This window comes from Oryctolagus cuniculus, chromosome 2 (assembly GCF_051225735.1).
Source record: "Oryctolagus cuniculus isolate XC-2025 breed Fujian yellow rabbit chromosome 2, ASM5122573v1, whole genome shotgun sequence".
Lineage (NCBI taxonomy): Eukaryota > Metazoa > Chordata > Mammalia > Lagomorpha > Leporidae > Oryctolagus > Oryctolagus cuniculus.
The window spans coordinates 153,035,364-153,054,883 of record NC_142868.1 but is presented as its reverse complement, the minus strand read 5'-3'; the positions used below and the strand labels follow the sequence as shown (position 1 = coordinate 153,054,883).

Here is a 19,520-nt window from a genome sequence, read left to right as displayed (position 1 = left end):
GTATTGCATTGAATCTATAAATTGCTTTTGGGAGAATGGACATTTTGATGATATTGATTCTTCCAATCCATGAGCATGGAAGATTTTTCCATTTCTTGGTATCCTCTTCTATTTCTTTCTTTAAGGTTTTGTAATTTTCATCGTAGAGATCTTTAACGTCCTTGGTTAAGTTTATTCCAAGGTATTTGATTGTTTTTGTAGCTATTGTGAATGGGATTGATCTTAGAAGTTCTTCCTCAGCCATGGCATTGTCTGTGTATACAAAGGCTGTTGATTTTTGTGCATTGATTTTATACCCTGCTACTTTGCCAAACTCTTCTATGAGTTCCAATAGTCTCTTAGTAGAGTTCTTTGGGTCCCCTAAATAAAGAATCATGTCATCTGCAAAGAGGGATAGTTTGAGTTCTTCCTTCCCAATTTGTATCCCTTTAATTTCTTTTTCTTGCCTAATAGCTCTGGCTAGAACCTCCAGAACTATATTGAATAGCAGTGGTGAGAGTGGACATCCCTGTCTGGTCCCAGATCTCAGTGGAAATGCTTCCAACTTTTCCCCATTCAATAGGATGTTGGCTGTGGGTTTTTCATAGATTGCTTTGATTGTATTGAGGAATGTTCCTTCCAAACCCAGTTTGCTTAGAGTTTTCATCATGAACGGGTGTTGTATTTTATCAAATGCTTTCTCGGCATCTATTGAGAGAATCATATGGTTTTTCTTCTGCAGTCTGTTAATGTGGTGTATCACATTGATTGTCTTGCGCACATTAAACCATCCCTGCATACCAGGGATAAATCCCACTTGGTCTGGGTGGATGATCTTTCTGATGTGTTGTTGCATTCTATTGGCGAGAATTTTATTGAGGATTTTTGCATCTATGTTCATCAGGGATATTGGTCTGTAATTCTCTTTCAGTGCTGCATCTTTTCCCGGCTTAGGAATTAAGGTGATGCTGGCTTCATAGAAAGAATTTGGGAGGATTCCCTCTTCTTCAATTGTTCTGAATAGTTTGAGAAGAATTGGAGTTAGTTCTTCTTTAAATGTCTGGTAGAATTCAGCAGTGAATCCATCTGGTCCTGGGCTTTTCTTTGTTGGGAGGGCCTTTATTACTGTTTCAATTTCTGTTTCAGTTATGGGTCTGTTTAGGTTTTCGATGTCTTCCTGGTTCAATTTAGGTAGGTTGCATGTGTCCAGGAATCTATCCATTTCTGATAGGTTTCCCTGTTTGCTGGCATACAAGTCCTTGTAGTAATTTCTGATGATTCTTTTTATTTCTGTGGTGTCTGTTGTTACATTTCCTTTTTCATCTCTGATTTTATTGATTTGGGTCTTTTCTCTTCTTTTTTTAGTTAGTTGGGCCAATGGGGTGTCAATTTTGTTTATTTTTTCAAAAAACCAGCTCCTCGTTTGGCTGATTTTTTGTAATGTTTTTCTTGATTCAATCCTGTTGATTTCTTCTCTGATTTTAATTATTTCTCTTCTCCTACTAGATTTGGGTCTGGTTTGCTGTAGGTTTTCTAGATCCTTGAGGTGAATAGAAAGCTCATCTATTTGGTGCCTTTCCAATTTCTTGATGTAGGCACCTATTGATATAAACTTTCCTCTTAACACTGCTTTTGCTGCGTCCCATAAGTTTTGGTATGTTGTGCTGTTATCCTCATTTACTTCCAGAAAGTTTTTGATTTCTCTTTTGACTTCTTCTATGACCCATTGTTCATTCAGGAGCATGTTGTTCAATCTCCATGTGTTTGCGTATGCTCTAGGGATTCCTGAGTTGTTCATTTCCAACTTCATTCCTTTATGGTCTGAGAAGCTGCATGGTATGTTCTAATTCTTTTGAATTTGCTGAGACTTGCTTTATGGCCTAGTATGTGGTCAATCCTAGAGAAGGTTCCATGTACTGCTGAGAAGAATGTATAATCTTTAGCTGTAGGATTGAAAGTTCTGTATATATCTGTTAGATCCATTTGGGCTATAGTGTCGTTTAAATCTACTGTATCCTTGTTAATCTTCTGTCCTATTGATCTGTCTATTTCTGAGAGTGGAGTATTGAAGTCCCCCAGTCCCTTAAAGGGAGACTTAGACCCCGTTAACAAATCTTTTAGATAAACCGGTGCCCTGTAGTTAGGTGCATATACATTGATAATTGTTATATCTTCCTGTTGAATTGATCCCTTAATCATTATGTAGTGTCCCTCTTTGTCTCTCTTAATGGTTTTTGTGGTAAAGTTTATGGTGTCTGATATTAAGATGGCTAAGCCTGCTCTTTTTTCATTTCTGTTGGCATGGTATATCTTTTTCCAGCCTTTCACTTTCAGTCTGTATGGATCTTTGTTGGAAAGATGTGTTTCTTGTAAGCAGCAAATAGATGGGTTTTGTTTTTTAACCCAATCAGCCAAACGGTGTCTTTTAACTGGACAGTTCAGGCCATTCACGTTCAATGTGACTAATGATAAGTGGTAACTTTGCCCTGCCATTTGCCAAAGATAAGTTCTAATATATGCTTTGAATTCCCTGTGATCTTTTGCTGTGAGCTTTCCTTCCTTGGTTTCCTTCCTTTACCTTCTTTCATATTGATGACCGTGTTTCTTTGTTTCTGTGTGTAACACATCTTTAAGCATCTTTTGCAGGGCTGGACGAGTGGCAACAAATTCTTTCAATTTCTGTTTGTTATGGAAAGTCTTTATTTCACCTTCATTCACAAATGATAGCTTTGCAGGATATAATATTCTGGGCTGGCAGTTGTTCTCTCTTAGTACCTGGGCTATATCTTGCCATTCCCTCCTAGCTTGTAGAGTTTCTGATGAGAAGTCAGCTGTGAGTCTGATTGGAGATCCTCTGAGAGTAATCTGACGTTTCTCTCTTGCACATTTTAGGATCTTTTCTTTATGTTTCACTGTGGAGAGTTTAATTACAACGTGCCGTGGTGAGGGTCTCTTTTGGTCGTGTTTATTAGGGGTTCTGTGAGCTTCCTGTACTAGGATTTCTCTGTCCTTCTCCAAACCTGGGAAATTTTCTGCTAATATCTCACTAAAAAGGCCTTCTAATCCTTTCTCCCTCTCCATGCCTTCAGGAACTCCTAGAACCCGAATGTTGGGTTTTTTAATAGTATCCTGAAGATTCCCGACAATATGTTTTAGATTCCTAATTTCCTCTTCTTTTCTTTGGTCTGACTGTATCCTTTCCTGTTCTCTGTCTTCTAAGTCCGATATTCTCTCTTCTGCTTCTCCCATTCTGTTTGTAAGGCTCTCTATTGTGTTTTTCATTTGATCTATTGAATTCTTCACTTCAGTCACTATCCCAGTTTCCTGTTGTACTAGTTGTTTCGTTTCATTTTGATTCCTCCTTAATATTTCATTTTCACGAGAGAGATTTTCTATCTTGTCCATTAAGGATTTCTGTAGTTCAAGAATTTGTTTTTGAGAACTTCTTAATGTTCTTATCAATTTTTTGAGATCTGCTTCTTGCATTTCTTCTATGTCATCATCCTCATAATCTTGAATTGGGGTGTCTTTTTCATTTGAGGGCTTCATGGTGACTTCCTTGTTTTTATTACCTTGGTTTTTGCGTTTGTTATTTGTCATATTGGAGATATTTGGTTTCTTCACTGTGGTGCTTTTTCTTGTTATACTATGACTCTAGATTAAGTGGACTATCTGTTTTTGATGGAGCCTTAGGGCTTGAGATGGGTGTGGCCTGAGAGCTCTGTTTGGTGTGCCAAAGGTGACACTCCCAGGTTAGGCGTGGTAAACCTCTCTCTCTCTCTCTCTCTCTTTTTTTTTTGATTCAACAGGGAAGTTATTCTGCACAGCTGAACAAAGTTGGAGGTAGTTAGCAGGCAAATGATATACCCACAGGAGCCAGAGATCAGAAGCTCTTTCCCAAGGACCACACAGGGAATCTGTTCGGCCCTTAGAGTGGGCTCAAATTCTCCTTCAGTCTCCCACTGGGTTGCCAAAGTTACGGAATTGTAGCGTCTCTGGAGAGTGCTCACGTGAATTCTGTGAGTTCTCTCCCCCACCGTCTCTTTTTTCACAGTCTCAGTTCAGTAGCACCATAAATTTACTAAGTCCTAATCTCCTGTTAATTCGCCCCATCCAGAGTCAGGTTTTACTGCTAGGCTCAGGGCCGGTGCAGACCTGAGGTCGCTCTGCTTATGACGTATGTCCAAGATGGCGCCTGCTCTTTGTCTTGCTCGCCCTTGAGAGGTGAGCGGAGAGAGAGAAACCCGTGTCCATACCAGTCACCTTTTTTTTTTTTTCCCTCTCTCTCTCTTCCAGTTAGCTTGGTGAAGTCCCCCCCGCCCCGGGGGTCATTCCCTCTAGTCTCCTCTCTCCGCTTGCCTGCCGGTGTCTCGGGTTATTGAGGTTCGGCTCACCTCGCGTTCCAGCGCTGGTGTGTTGAGTCTGCCGCTGATGTCCCGAACTGTGGGCTCCCACGCTCTCCACGCAGGTCTGCTCCCCTTCCAGCGCCGATGTGTGGACTCGGAGCCCTGGACTTCCCAAGTCTCCCCGCTGTTGCACTCCCCTTCGAGCACTTGCGCGCAGACCCTGCAGCTTGCGCAGCTCAGTCCCGCGGCTCGGCTTCCGCGGCTCAGTCCCGCGGCTCGGTCCTCGCTATACTATATTTTTATATATATACTGCATTGTTACATCTACGTTTATGTCCTTTATTCATACCTAGGCTGTAAAGGAGTTCACCTAGTTTTATTTTAGTGTTTATGTGGTTTCATTATTTACATTTGCATCTTTGGTCCATTTAGAGTTTATAATTTTGTATTGTGCAACAGTAGACTTTTTTTTTTATTTTTAAAACGACTACCCATTTGTCCCCAAACCATTTATTAAAAAGTGCTTTGTGGGGCTGGCATTGTGGTGTAGTTGGTAAAGCTGCCTACTGCCTATGATACCAGCATCCCATATGGATACTGGTTCATGTCCCAGCTGCTCTACTTCTGATCCAGATCCCTGCTATTGGCCTGGGAAAAGCAGTGGAAGAGGCTCAATAAATAAATATTTATTTAAATATTATAAATACAGTGTTATATCATATATAAATATTTAAATATATAAATATTTATTTGAAAGTCAAAGTTAAGAGACAGGGAGAGAGAGAGAGAGATCTCCATCTGCTGATTCATTCCCCAAATGGCCATGATGACTAGGGCTGGTCCAGGCTGATGTCAGGAGCAAGGAACTCCATCTTGGTCTCCCATGTGGGCAGCAGGGGCCCAAGCACTTGGATCATCATTCACTGCCTTCCCAGGTGCATTAGCAGGGGGCTGCATGGGAAACAGAACAGCCAGGATGCAAACTGGTGCATCCTGGTGTTATGGGATGCTGGTGTTGCAAGTGGTGGCTTAACCCATTGCACTGCAGTGCTGGCCCAATGATAAGTGTTTGTCTAAGGATGTAGGTGATATTACTTTCCTCCAAAGGAGATTCAGTTTTCTTCTGGTAGGTATTCATAGTATGGAACAGATCATGTTGATCCAATTGGCAATTAAGATAAGTTGGGGGAGGGGTGCTGGCGCTGTGGCATGGTAGGCTAGCCTCACCTGCAGCACTGGCTGTTCCTCTTCTGATCCAGCTCTCTGCTAATGGCCTGGGAAAGCAGTGGAAGATGGCCCAAGTGCTTGGGTCCCTGCACCCATGCAGGAAACCCAGAAGAAGCTCCTGGCTTCTGCCTTCGGATCGGCCCAGCTCTGGCTGTTGAAGCCATCTGAGGAGTGAACCAGCTGATGGAAGACCTCTCTCTCTCTCTGTGTGTGTGTCTCTTCCTCTATGTCTTTAACTCTGCCTCTCAAATAAATACATATATGTTTAAAAAAGTGAATTTGGGGCTAGATTTCTAGTGGTTGTGTTTGCAGTTTGCTGCTACTAGCTCTGCCCAGAGCTCAACTGAAAACCTGGGATTTCCACTTAGGGGCACCCGGTACTCCAGCTTTTGTTCCTGAACTGTGAGATTCTGGAAATCTCTGCTTAGGTTTTTAAACCTTTAGGCAGTTATGCTCTGCTTGGCTAAGAAAACTGCTGATTCTGTGGATGCACTAGTTAGGAACTGGTCTCACCTTGTAGGTGCATCAGTTAGGAATTAGCAAATGCTTCAATAGCAATTGTGTGTGGAACCTTGGACTTCCCTCACTGCAGCACCATTTTCCTCTGGGTCTTGGTTCCTCCTCCTCCAATTCAGCCTGTGTAGGAGACCCTGCATCCAGTGTGAATGCCATAAATGACAGGCGGCTGTTTCCTGCTTGGCCTCTGTCTTCTGCATTGCAGGTGGAGAAATGCCCCCAAGGAGGAAAAGTCATAAAAAAGTGCGCTTACTTCAGTGCTTAGCATGTGTCCTATCAGGGCCTTAGCCTCTCAGAATCCACCTGCTTTGGTTGCTTGTTCAGTGCCTGTGGTTGTTTATTAGTTCTCTTTAATTTTATCTAGAGTTTGTAGTAGCTTTCAACAGAAAGGCTGGTGTAGGGAAATCTTTAAGCCCCGAGCCTTTGCACGCTGCTGGCTGGGAGCACACTGCCCCTTGCTGGCTCCCCCGCCCTTGCCCACATAGGCTGAGATTTCTGGGGGCTCTGCAGTCAGTTACTCATTTGCTTTCCAGCTCCTTTTTGAAACGTTTCTTTTGAGTGCTTTCCCCTTTCTTGTTCACTTGTTTCTTCGTAGGTTTGTGTCTTTTAAAATAACTCACTATCGTTTTAATTTAGTTTTGGCAAGAAGCATAGATAATACTTTGAAATGAAAAGTCTTGCGCTGAATTTTGAATGCCAATGAGTATATTTTAAATTTCTGTAAGTTCTATTTGACATGCAATTTTCCTTATTCAGTTTTCTTCTATATTATTCTTGCTATGGGATAGCTATATTTTCTCATATATTTTTGTTGATTTTAAATATATTTACAATCTTTCAAGTTTTCCTGTTATTTTCAAGCCTTGAAGTGGTGGGAGGAGTGAAGGGGCTGCTAATTCTTTTGTTTGTTGTGTCCCTTGACTTCCTGCGGTGGTCTGCTTTCCTCTGCCCTGTGTAAGGTTGTGATGCTGTGGCCCTGGCTGTGAGCACCTCCCCGCAGAGCAGGTCTGCCTGTGCTTCTCTTTGGCTGGAATGCGCCTTTATGGTGTCTCTGATTTCTGTGTGTCTACAAGAGATCTTTCAAAAGTTCATGACAAAATTTAATAATAACTTGATAATTTTCCATGAACTTTTTGAAGCCTCTGTGTGTGTGTGTGTGTGTGTGTGTGTGTTTGATTTCCGGAATGTTCTGTTTTTTTACTCTTTTCTTTCCTGTCTCTCACTCATCTCTCAGATCATTGTTTAGAAGTGATTTCTCCAGACACTTTTCCTGGTCTCCCATTCCCTGTCTTTTTGCCCAGAATCCTTTACTTCCTCCATCATAGTATTTATCACCCTTGGGTAGAATCATCCATTTATTAGCCTCTCTCTCCTGTACACTGAATTCTGGGAGGCCAGAATCATGTTATCCTATTCATCATTCAATACCTGCTGTCTACCAAAGCACCTGACCCCAATTAGGTGTCCATGAAAATATATTTATTTATTTCAAATGTATCTATTTGAAAGGCAAAGAGAGAGAGAGAGAGAGAGAGAGAATCTTCCACCTGCTGGTTCACTGCCCAGATGGTTGCAAGGGTGGAGGCTGATCCAGGCAGAAACCAGGACTCAGGAATTCCATCCTTGTCTCCTACATGGATTGCAGGGGCCCAAGCACTGCTTTCCTAGACACATTACTAGGGAGCTGTTGGAAGCAGAGGTGCCAGGACTCAAAACAGGTGCTCCAATATGGGATGTCAGCATTGCAAGCAGCAGGTTAACCTACTGCACCACAACACTGGCCCTGATGAAAATGCTCTAAATGAGGATGCTGCTCTGTCTTGTTTAAGAGACTCTGCAGGAATAGGTGCAGAGGGGTCTGCACAGTTTTCATCCTGTTTGCTGCTTTCCAGGTGACTTCCTAGAACAGCATGAGGTATTGCAGCAGGCTTTACTTACGTGACAGCTCATAGATAAGTTACCAGTTAGAGCTGTCAATGACACAATTACCCCAAATTTAAAGATCTTATTGACTGTTATTTGCCATTGTAGATTTGGGCAGCACTTGATCCTATAAAAAAGAGTGAGTGTTCCGATGAGCTCAGCAAAGAAGAGGGTTGGCTATGTAGACAGAGAAGGGATGGAAAGAGCAGAGCCTGGAAACAAAAAAGTAAATTGCTCCTTCCTTCCTTCCTTCCTTCCTTCCTTCCTTCCTTCCTTCCTTCCTTCCTTCCTTCCTCTCTCCTTCCTTCCTTCCTTCCTTCCTCTCTCTTTCCTTCCTTCCTTCCTTCCTTCCTTCCTTCCTTCCTTCCTTCCTTCCTTCCTTCCATCTTTCTTTCCTTCCTTCCTGTCTTTCTCTCCTTTTCTCTTTTAAGATTTATTTATTTGAGAGGCAGAGTTACAGAGAAAGAGAGGGAAAGACAAAGAGACATCTTCCATCCGCTGACTCACTTCCCTAATGGTTGCAACTGCCAGAGTAGGGCTTGTCCAAAGCCAGGAGCCAGGAGCTTCTTCTGGGTTTCCCACATGGGTGCAGGGGCCCAAGCTCTTGGACCATCCTCCGCTGCTTTCCCAGGCGCATTAGCAGGGAGCTGGATAGGAGGCGGAGCAGCTGTGATTTGAACCTGCACCCATATGGGATGCCAGCACTGCGGGCAGCAGCTTTATTGGCTATGCCACAATGCTGGCCCCTAGATTGCTCCTTTCAAAGTTATTTCCTTTGTGATTGAAACAGACCTTATTTACATTGGCTCAGGTTGACTGGAATCTCCTGCTGTTTAAAACTGGCCCTCTTTGAAGTTCTGTTTGATTAAGTGGCACCTGAATGACTTCATTCTGGTTTGGTTCCATCTGCCGAGGTCTACTGCAGGGGGCTAATCCAAAACAATGACCTCCTCTAAATTTTGTTTCACAGAGCTAATATATAAGTGGATCATATACTTGAAAACAAAAATTGTGATGGAATGCTTGGCTCTCAGCATGTGACATGGTCTTCCAGTGTGGTTCACTCTTACACACAGTGAAGCAGTTTCCAGTAAAAGATGTTTTTCAATTGCATCTTTTAAAATCTGTGAGATGCATCACTATAAATCAGCTTGTAACAATCTGTTATTGTATATATATATTCCTCTTTATGTAATAAGAAATGTTATATTGTGTATATAATATGCCTTTTTGATAATTAGGCATATTAGACTTATTGATAGTTTATGGTGGCTTCAACTGATATTTCTTACAGTTGTCTTGAAAACTTGAATTTAGGAATACTATCTATGATTTTTGCTTTTTTAAATAACTAAATGAATGAAAGACTTTGGTTTTTTGGAGTGTTACTATGGTGATACTAGAATGAAAGGTGGTGGTGGTAATTATTATAAAATTGTGGGAAATTCCTGTAAAGATTTACTTATTTTGGAAATCACATTATATTTTCTAATATTTATTGAATGCTTACATGTGCCAACTTAGTCTAAAGATAGGTTGTGTTGACATCTGTAAATCTTTGTAATCAAACAATTATGTAAATGTTCAGAAGAGAACTTTCACAATATGTTTGATTTTAATTTCTGAATATTAGGCTGAGCTAAGGTACTAAGTCTTTGACTATTTTTGAGTGAACTTACTCTTAAGTTTCCAGTAATGCGAGATTGGATAATTTGGACCATTTCTTCTAATGAAGTTAACTAAAAAAGTTGGATGAAATATAAGAAAACAAACTTAAAGAGTGTCTGAGAGGTGATAGACTTATATTTATTAACCAATATATTAATACAATGGAATAAATTTTGAAATAAAGAAAGGGAACCTTAGAAATTATACAAATACATGGAGACTTAACAACATGCTCCTGAATGAACAATGTAATGTTGAGGAAATCAGGAAATTTAAAAATTTTTTAAAAATGGAAACACAAAATAACAAAATTTAAGGGATATAGCAAAAAAATTACTAAGAGGAAAGTTTATAGCCATAAGTGCCAACATCAGAAAAACAGAAAAAATACCAGACTAATAGCTAACAACCTAACAATGCAATTCTAGTTCTCAGGGACCTAGAAAATCAGGAACAAATGAAACCCAAAGTCAGTAGGTAGAAAGAAATAAAAATTAGAGTAGAACTAAATGCAGTTGAAACTAAGATAGCAATCCAAAATATAAATGAAAAGTTGGTTTTTGAAAAGATAAAATTGATGAACTTTTAGTTAAACTAAGAAAAAAGAGAAGACAGATTAATAAAATTAGAGAAGAAAAAGGAGATACTACAACTGGCACAACAGAAATGCAGAGTCATTAGAGATCACTGTGAACAACTATATGCTGACAAATTAGAAAATCTAGAAGAAATGAGTAAATTTCTAGTTACTTATATCTTGCCTAAATTGAAGACATAGAAAACCTGAGTAGAATAATGAGTAATGAGATTGGATCAGTAATCAAAATCTCTCAACAAGAAAAACCCAAGACCGGCTAGCTTCAGTTCAAATTCCACCAAACTTTAAAGGAAGAACTAACACCAATTCTCAAACAATTCAAAAAAAAAAAATTCACAAGATGAGAAGCCTTCCAAATTCATTCTACAAGGCCAGCATACTTTGATTCTAAAACAAGACAAAGACAAAACAACAACAAAAAGGAAAAATTCAGACCAGTATCCCTGGTGAACACAGATATAAAAATTCTCAACAAAATACTAGAAAATCAAATCCAACAACACATCAAAAGCTTTCATTCTCTCTGATAAATTGCCATTTGCCTCAGGGATGCAGGGATGGTTCAACATGTGCAAATCAATATATGTAGTACATCATATGATCATCTCAATAGATACAGAAAAAGCATATTATAAAATTTAATACCCATTCATGATTTTTTAAAAATTGAACAAAATAGATATAGGAAGACCATACCTCAACATATTAAAGGCCAAATATAACAGACCTACAACTAGCAACATATTGAATGGCAAAAAGCTGAAATCCTTTCCTCAAAGATCTGGAAACAGATAAGGATGTCCATTCTCACCATTCCTAATCAGTCTAGTACTGGACATTTTAGCCAGAGAAATTAGGCAAGAGGAAGAAACATACAGATAAGAAATGAAGACATCACACCCTCTCTGTAGATGATGAGATTCTGTATAGGGAGGAACTGAAAGACTCTAAGAGACTATTAGAAGTGATAAATGGACTCAGTAAAGTGGCAGCATACAAAATACACAAAAATCAGTAACATTTTTATATACCATAAATTTTTTTCTGAGGAAGAAACTCTAAGAGCAAGTCCATTGACAATAGCTACAAGAATGTAAAATGCCATGGAATGAATTTAACCAACTTAGCTGACTTTTACAACTAAGATTACAAAACACTTAGGAAAGAAATTAAAGACAAGAAAATAGAACTCCCATGTTCATGGATTGAAAGAATTAATATTGTTAAATGTCAATATTACCCAAAATGATTTACAGATTCAATGCAGTCCCCATCAAAGTATCAGTGATATTATTCACAGAACTAGAAAAAAATCCTAAAATTAATATGGAAACACAAAAGACTCCAAATAGTTCTAGCAGTCTTGACCAAAAAGGACAAAGCTGGAAGCATTGCAATAGCGGATTTCAAGACATAGTGCAGAACTATTGTATCCAAACCAGCGTAGTATTGGCATAAAAACACATACATGGACTAATGTAACATAATAGGCACCACAGTAATGAACCCTCATATCCACAGCCAATTTCTCTTTAACAAAGGAGAAATTTGATGGGAATACAAATTATGATAGCCGTTGTGGAGAACAGTATAGAAATTCTTCAAAGAACTAACCATAGACCTACTATTTTACCCAGATCTCCCTCTTCAGGGTATATATTCAAAGGATATAAAATCAATATATGAAAGAGATACCTGCATTTCCATCCTCATTGCAGCAACATTTTCTATTAACTAAGATATGGGATCTACTTCCGTGTCCATTGGGGGATGAACAGATAAAGAATATGTGGTATTTACATTTATAATGGATTATTATCTGTCATAAAAAAGAATGATATCCTGACATTTGCAACAAAATGGATGGAATTGGAGAACATTATGTTAAGTGAAATAAACTAGAGCCAGAAAGACAATTATTGTGTGTTCTGTCTTATAAGTGAAACTGTGTGTGTGTATAAAATATTAATTACTAGTAATTTAAAAAATGGGAAGGGAGTGGGGGAATATTGGATAATTATGAAAACAATGGGGTGAAAGTGATGATTTCTGTGGGTTTTGTAGCACAGTGGGGTGACTATGGCTCACCATATTGTGTACAAAGGACTGGAACAGAGTTGGTAGTCTCCAAACACAAAGGAAAGATAAGGAAACAATTACCTAGTTGTCCAGTATGGTCAGTGTAAGTTATGCATATGTGTTGGAATGTTACATTGCGCCCCTTAAAATATGCAAGAATTACATGTTAATCCAAAATGTAAAATTAAAAATTAAAACAATTAAAAAATAGAGAATATCTTACCAGGAGATACATACTAACAGAAACTCTAAAAAGTGTTCATTAAGCAAAAGTAAAACATGCGGAAAAGACTAGTGGCAAATCCAAGAGTGCTTCACAAAATTTGTAGGAAAATGGAATTAAGAGGTAAGTTTGTTTTGGTACAAAAACATTTGAAATCCTTGCACAGCTTTTTCCTAATGCACATTTCTGTGAATTTTTGAAGACCACTCTTGTGAATAAGTGACCACTAGTAATAATACCTTGTTATTTAAAAAATGTGTAAAATTTGAAAAATGCGTAATAATAGCATTTAAGTTCAAAGGGGCTAAATGGACTTAAGTAAGGTGTTCCAGAAAAGGTAGGGATTAACATTAAAGGAAAAGGTAGGGATTAACATTAAGCTTTTGCAGGTCTAGGGTCTATGTTGCAATTTCTGGAGTAACTAACCAAAAAGCATGCAGATGAATTTATGAAATAAACAGAACAATAAACCTCTCACTCTTTATAGAATATAAATTTGTTAATATAGATAATCCTCTGGTTATTCCTGGTGCTATTTTCTTTGCATTAAAGGAAATAGATATACATATGTGAGAATAGTACCTTAAGTTTTACCAGTTAGGTTTAGAACAAGATGTAACGTAAATTTCTCTCAGTAAAAATTATTTGGAAGAAATCGATTCCCTCCCCTCACTGATTGCCTACATATTCTGAATGTATTTCAAGGGACTCTTGGAGTCCTTTCTATTTCTCCTGTGGAAAAGGCCTTGGAGCATTGCAGTGCAGCACTCTAGTGTTGGCGTCCTCAAAGTCTCTGCAGTAGAATCTCTCTCCTCCACCTTCTTATTTTGTTTGATTTTAAAACCAACATTTTTTAGGAAGTTTTTACATTTATTTTCATTTTGTTTGAAAGGCAGAGAGACAGAGAATTCGAGAGAGTGAGAGCTCTTCCTTCCACTGACTCATCCCCAAATGCCTGCAACAGCTGGGGCTGGGCCAGGATGAAGTCAGGAGCCTGGACCATCCAGGTCTCCCACACTGGTGCAGGGACGTAAGCACATTAAACCTCTGAGGATGTGTGCCAGCAGGAAGTTGTAAGTGGAAGCAGGGTCAAGACCTAAACACTGATGTAAATGAGGTATCCTGGGTAATATCCCAATGCCTCAACTGCTCTGCCAATCACCTGCCCCCTCATTCAATATTTTTGAGGATTTTTTTTTTTACTAGTATTTCTCTCCCCATCCTTCAAATCTTATGCATGATCCAAATTGAAGTTGAGGTTAGACAAATGAACAAAATTAAATGTAATACTTAGGGAAATTTCATTCATTCCTATTATTTTTAAAAGCTTTTATTTATTTATTTATTTATTTGACAAGTAGAGTTACAGACAGTGAGAGAGAGACAGAGAGAAAAGTCTTCCTTCCATTGGTTTACCCCCCAAATGGCCGCAATGGCCGGAGCTGCGCCTATCTGAAGCCAAGAGCCAGGTGCTTCTTCTGGGTCTCTCATGTGGGTGCAGGGGCCCAAGCACTTGGGCCATCCTCCATTGCTTTCCCAGGCCACAGCAGAGAGCTGGATTGGAAGAGGAGCAGCTAGGACTAGAACTGGCGCCCATATGGGATGCCAGTGCTGCAGGTGGAGAATTAACCTACTGTGCCACGGTGCCACCCCTCATTCCTGTTTTTAAAAAATGGTACTCACAGGGCCAGTGCTGTGGCGTAGCAGGTTAAAGCCACCGCTTGTAGTGCTAGCAAACCATATGGGCGCCGGTTCGAGTCCCGGCTGCTCCACTTCCAATCCAGCTCTCTGCTATGGCCTGGGAAAGCAATAGAAGATGGCCTGGGTCCTTGGGCCCCTGCACCCACGTGGGAGACTCAGAAGAAGCTCCTGGCTCCAGGCTTCAGATCGGCCCAGGTACGGCTGTTGCAGTCATTTGGGGAGTGAACCAGCAGATGGAAGACCTCTCTCTCTAAGCCTCTGCCTCTCTGTAACTCTGCCTTTCAAATAAATAAATAAATCTCTTTAAAAAAATGGCACCCACAATTGTGACTGTTCTACATTAAAAATTTTAATTAATTTAATTTTTCTTAAACTTACATAGCTTTAATTTTATTTGGAAAAGAGGGAGAGGGAGAAAAGGAGAGAGAGAGAGAGAGAGAGAGAGAGAGAGAGAGAGAGAGATCTCCCATCTGCTGGTCTGTTCTTGAAATGTCCACAACAGCCAGGGCTGGGCCAGGCTGAATTGGGAGCCAGGAACTCCGACTGGGTCTCTCGGGTGGGTGGCAGAGATCCGTGTGCTCGGGCCATCATCTGTTCCCCAGGGTGTACATTAGCAGGAAGCTTGCTGAGATGCAGAGGAGCCTGGTTCAAACCAGGCACTCTGCTATGGAGTATGTGTGTCCCAAGCAGTGTTTTAACTGCTCTATCAAATGCCCTCCCTATTTTTTTTTCTGCTTAAGTATAAATGAGGAAATTATCTAGTTTATCCCCTCTAAGTTTTAGTAGGATTCACTGCATACAGCAGGATCAAAATCAGGACTCTAATGCTGGGCCATTGTTCTGATGTATTAAAAAGGAATTCAAGTTTGGCTTATCAGTATTTTTCAATTTCCATCATTTTATAGTCAAATTGTTTTATATTTAGCTTTGCGTAGTGTTTAACTTGATCAACTTTTTTCTTTTTTAGTCTTTGAAAATTAATTTCTAATTATTTTATGGTTTGGATAATAGTTTGGGTGTCCTCCAAAGGCCCATTATTAGGGGCTTGGTCTGCAGAGTCATCTGTTAATGAATTAAGGATAGGATGGAAATTAATCCAAATATGGTGTCTGAAGGAAGGCCTTGGAAAGTGATTGGATTCTATTGGGCTGATAGGGTGGAGCCCCTATGATCAAACCATGGTGGCTTTATAAGGAGATACCACATAGAAGATGGTGAGGTGGCGGGCACTGTGGCTTAACAGGTAAAGCCACCACCTGTGGCACTGGCATTCCATATAGGCTCCAGTTCAAGTCCTGGCTGCTCCACTTCAACCCAGTGCTCTACTAATGTGCCTGGGAAAGCAGTGGAAAATGGCCCACGTACTTGGGCTCCTTCACCCACGTGGGAGATCCAGAAGAAGCTCCTCAGGTGTTTTAGTTGTAGTAGCGAAAAGTTAATACAAATATTTATTTATTTATTTATTTTAAAGATTTATTTATTTATTTGAAAGTCAGAGTTACACAGAGAGAGGAGAGGCAGCGAGAGAGAGAGAGAGAGAGGTCTTCCTTCCGCTGGTTTATTCCCCAATTGGCCGCAATGACTGGAGCTGCGCTGATCTGAAGCCAGGAGCCAGGTGCTTCTTCTGGGTCTCCCACATGGGTTCAGGGGCCCAAGGGGTTGGGCCATCTTCTACTGCTTTCCCAGTCCACAGCAGAGAGCTGGATGGGAAGTGGAGTAGCTGAGTCTCGAACTGGCGTCCATATTGGAATCCGGCACTGCAGGCGGTGGCTTTACCCGCTATGCCACAGCGCTGCCCCACAAATTTTTAAGTAAAACGTGAACAAATCTTTTAAACTTCAGAATATCCCAGATAAAGTTTTGCACATTTCCCTTCCTGATTTTCCTCCGTACTCCCTGGAGATTAATCACTGCCGTAAATTTGGTGTACCATGTATATTTTCAGATTTTAATATCCACATATCTACCCCAAAACATACTGAGTATTTATGCATGTATTTCTTCTCTTTAACACTGTTCTCCCCTGTTGATAGAGTTTCCGATTCTTTTGCTTTTAAACAGTGTTTCAGTGGCTACTTGTCCACATAGGCAAGTGCTCCTCTTGGGGTAGGTCAGTCAGCTTTTCATTACCGTAATGAAGAACCTGACGCAGGCTACTTATGAAGAAAATGTGGTTTATTTACCTCACAGTATCAGAGGCTGTGAGCATGGCACCTGCATTTGTTCAGTTCTGGTGAGAGGGTCCACAAGAACCGTCTCACACTCTCAATGACCTAAGTCCCTCCCAGAATGCCCGCCTCCCAAAGTTTTAACACCTCCCAGTAGTGCCACCCTGGGACCAACCTCCGGCCACAATGGAGATGTCAGCCGTGTCCAAAGCTTCACAAGGCGGGTTTGATCGTGGGTTGACCATGGGTGTGCCCATTTTTAGCTTTAGCATATTCTGCAAAATTGCAGCACCAAGAAGTAGCAGTCTTGCAAAGTTCCAGTATATGACACTATCCAATTTAATTCTTTTTGCCAAGTGTGATTCTGTCAGGTATGCTTTCCTAGGTGAGGTAAGCTTGTGAATGTTCCGCCGTTTTCTCACACGTTGCAAACCTCGATAGATAACCACTGCTCCTGCCCTAGAATTGAGAAGATTGCAGAGGTGGTGGAGGTGTGCATGTGAGATCCACTCTCTCCCCCTAACTGCTTTGACATTAAGGAAGCATTTTTTTTTCTACTAGAAAAAGAATCTGGGACAGACTGAAAGGATGGAGGTTATCCTGTGTTGGAGTAATATAAATCTCTGAACTCCGAAGGATGAGGCTTACACAGCGTGATGCACAGTGACCAGTGATGTTTTTATTAATCTGGGAAATGCTGAGTTTGGTAATCAGTGTCTGAGGTTTTTGCTAGTGAAGTTAATCCTGAGGCATTTCAAAAACTAGGTTTTCAGCTTCTCTGCTTTATGATTTTAATTCCGACTTTATTCTTAGTGGTGGTGAAGCTGAATCCCAATGAGTCTCATCATTGTTCAGAAATTGTTTTCCATATGGTTATTTCATCTGAGAATATGCTTTTAAGTGGATTACAAATGTCCTAGTGCTCCTAGTTTATGGAGTGGACTTGTTCAATGTGATAAATTTGATTTTTTGCATAGTTTTGTGACCTAGAAAATGCTTTGTTTTTCGTGGATGCTTAATCAAAAGAAGCCTAAGTGCAGGCATCAGTGTTTGTTAATCTTGAAGGAAAGATCAGGGATTAAACTAATCTTGGTACTTCTGTGTTTATGATTACTAATAAGAAAGTCAAGTAAGATGTTTTCTGTTTTCAGAGTGGCTTTTTAGTTTTATCTAAAATATACTTTAATATATGAATGTAATTGCTTAAAGTATCAATTTTTTGTTGCATCACTTTGAAAATCATCAAAGCACAAAAGTAAACATTTATGAATCACATTCCAGTTTGGTTGAAAGTGCTTCTTTTACTGACATATATCATAAACTGTGGATATAGCTTGCTTTTAATTTGAATTATAATAGGAAAGCATTCAAAGTGATGAAAAAAACCACAACCAGTTGTAGGAACTTGTACTTTAAGTTCAAAATATGGTCAATTTCAATTTATTTTAGAATAATCTCAAACTTACAGAAAAATAGTAAGGAGAGGCCCAAGATTTTATGCACTTTTAGTACTTTGACATGTTTGCCTTATTATCATTCTTCCTTTCTATAGCTACATATTTGTTTTTGTGAATCATTTAAAAGAAGGTTGCATACATTATTTTCTTTATCCTTAGTACTAAAGCATGAGATTTTAAGAACAAGGATATTTTATTACATAAACACAGTACAGTTATTAAATTTAGGAAATTTGATATTGTCTATATTCTAATTTAGTCAGTCATCCCAATAATTGCCTCCAGGGCCAGGTTTTTTTTTTTTTCCAGTGTAGAATCTTGCCCAGTTCATGGATTGCATTTCCTGTCATGTCTCTTCAGTCTCCTTGAATCTGGAAAAGTGCCTGAGCCTGTCTTTAGCTTTTAGGACATTGACATTTTTGAAGAACAGACCAGTGGTTTTATCTGATTTATCTGCTGCTTCCTCATAAGTAGACTTAGGGTCTGCATTCTAGCTGGAGCATCCAGAAGTGCCAGTGTATCTTATCTGAAAGTGCATGTTGCCTATTTGCTTATCTTATCATTGGTGATGTTAAATCAGATGATGTTAAAGTTGACCATGAAAATGTTTTCTCCATTAGTTATTACTTTTCCTTTTATGATTAATAAGTAATTTTTGGACAAGTGCTTTAAAATTATGTAAGTATCATATTCTTTATCAAGCATCTCTCAGCCCAGATTGTTAATTTATGTCTGAATTTATCATTTTTTCAGCTATCATTCATCCCATATTTATTAATTGGTATTCTGCTACAGGGAAGTACTTTCTCTCCTTGTTTAATTTGATGCTCAAATTATCCCCAGGTCCAGGAAGAGCCCCTGTAATCCATTTTCTGTGTCCTTCTGATGTGCACTTCCAACTTTTAAAAACATTTTACTTCTTTTTGATATACAACCATCCATCAGATAATGTCATTTTGAATGGACCACATGTGTGATAAATAGCCGATAAATTCCTATTATGTAGTGACATCAGAGTCATTCACGATAAAATCACAGTGCAATGCAAGTCACATGTTTGTGGTTTCGCTGGTTTAAACAAACCTACTGTATTGCCAGTTGTATAAAAGGGTAGTGTGGGGAGCAGCCCGGACTAGACTGTTACTGGAATTAAGACTTATTCTATGCATCTGCTCTCCCACAATATGGCACTGGGAGAGAAGTAAACAGCTTCCGCACAGCTGCCTCCAGTTCAACCAATTAACTGTAGGACTTGCTCCTGATTGGAGGAGAGCAGCGTACTCGGCGTGTGGGCAGCCGAGTTGGGATTGGCGGAGGAGGACTATAAAGGAGGAGAGAGACGGCATGCACCAGGAACATCTATGGGGAACATCTAAGGGAACCCGTGCAGCCCCCGAGAAAGCCGGCCGGCGGTGTGCCGCTCCCCTGCGGAAGTGGGGAATGTGGCCAGGGGGAACTGCCCTTCCACGGAGGTGGAAGGGATAGTAGCCAACCCGGGAAGAACCAGCAGCAAACCCGGGGAGGGCCGAGCAGACGAAAGAACAGCGCAGGGTCCTGTGTTGCTCCTCCACGAAGAGGGGGAGCGACAGGGTAGCACTTGTGTTATGCACAGTGTATAATACTATCCCTGCGGCC

The 19,520-nt window shown here is 40.1% G+C and overlaps 1 protein-coding gene across 7 annotated transcripts in view; it reads left to right on the top strand.

Moving 5' to 3' along the window:
- Window positions 1-19,520, top strand: part of EML6 (EMAP like 6) — a 325,325-nt gene that overhangs the window by 43,948 nt on the left and 261,857 nt on the right. The window lies entirely within an intron of this gene.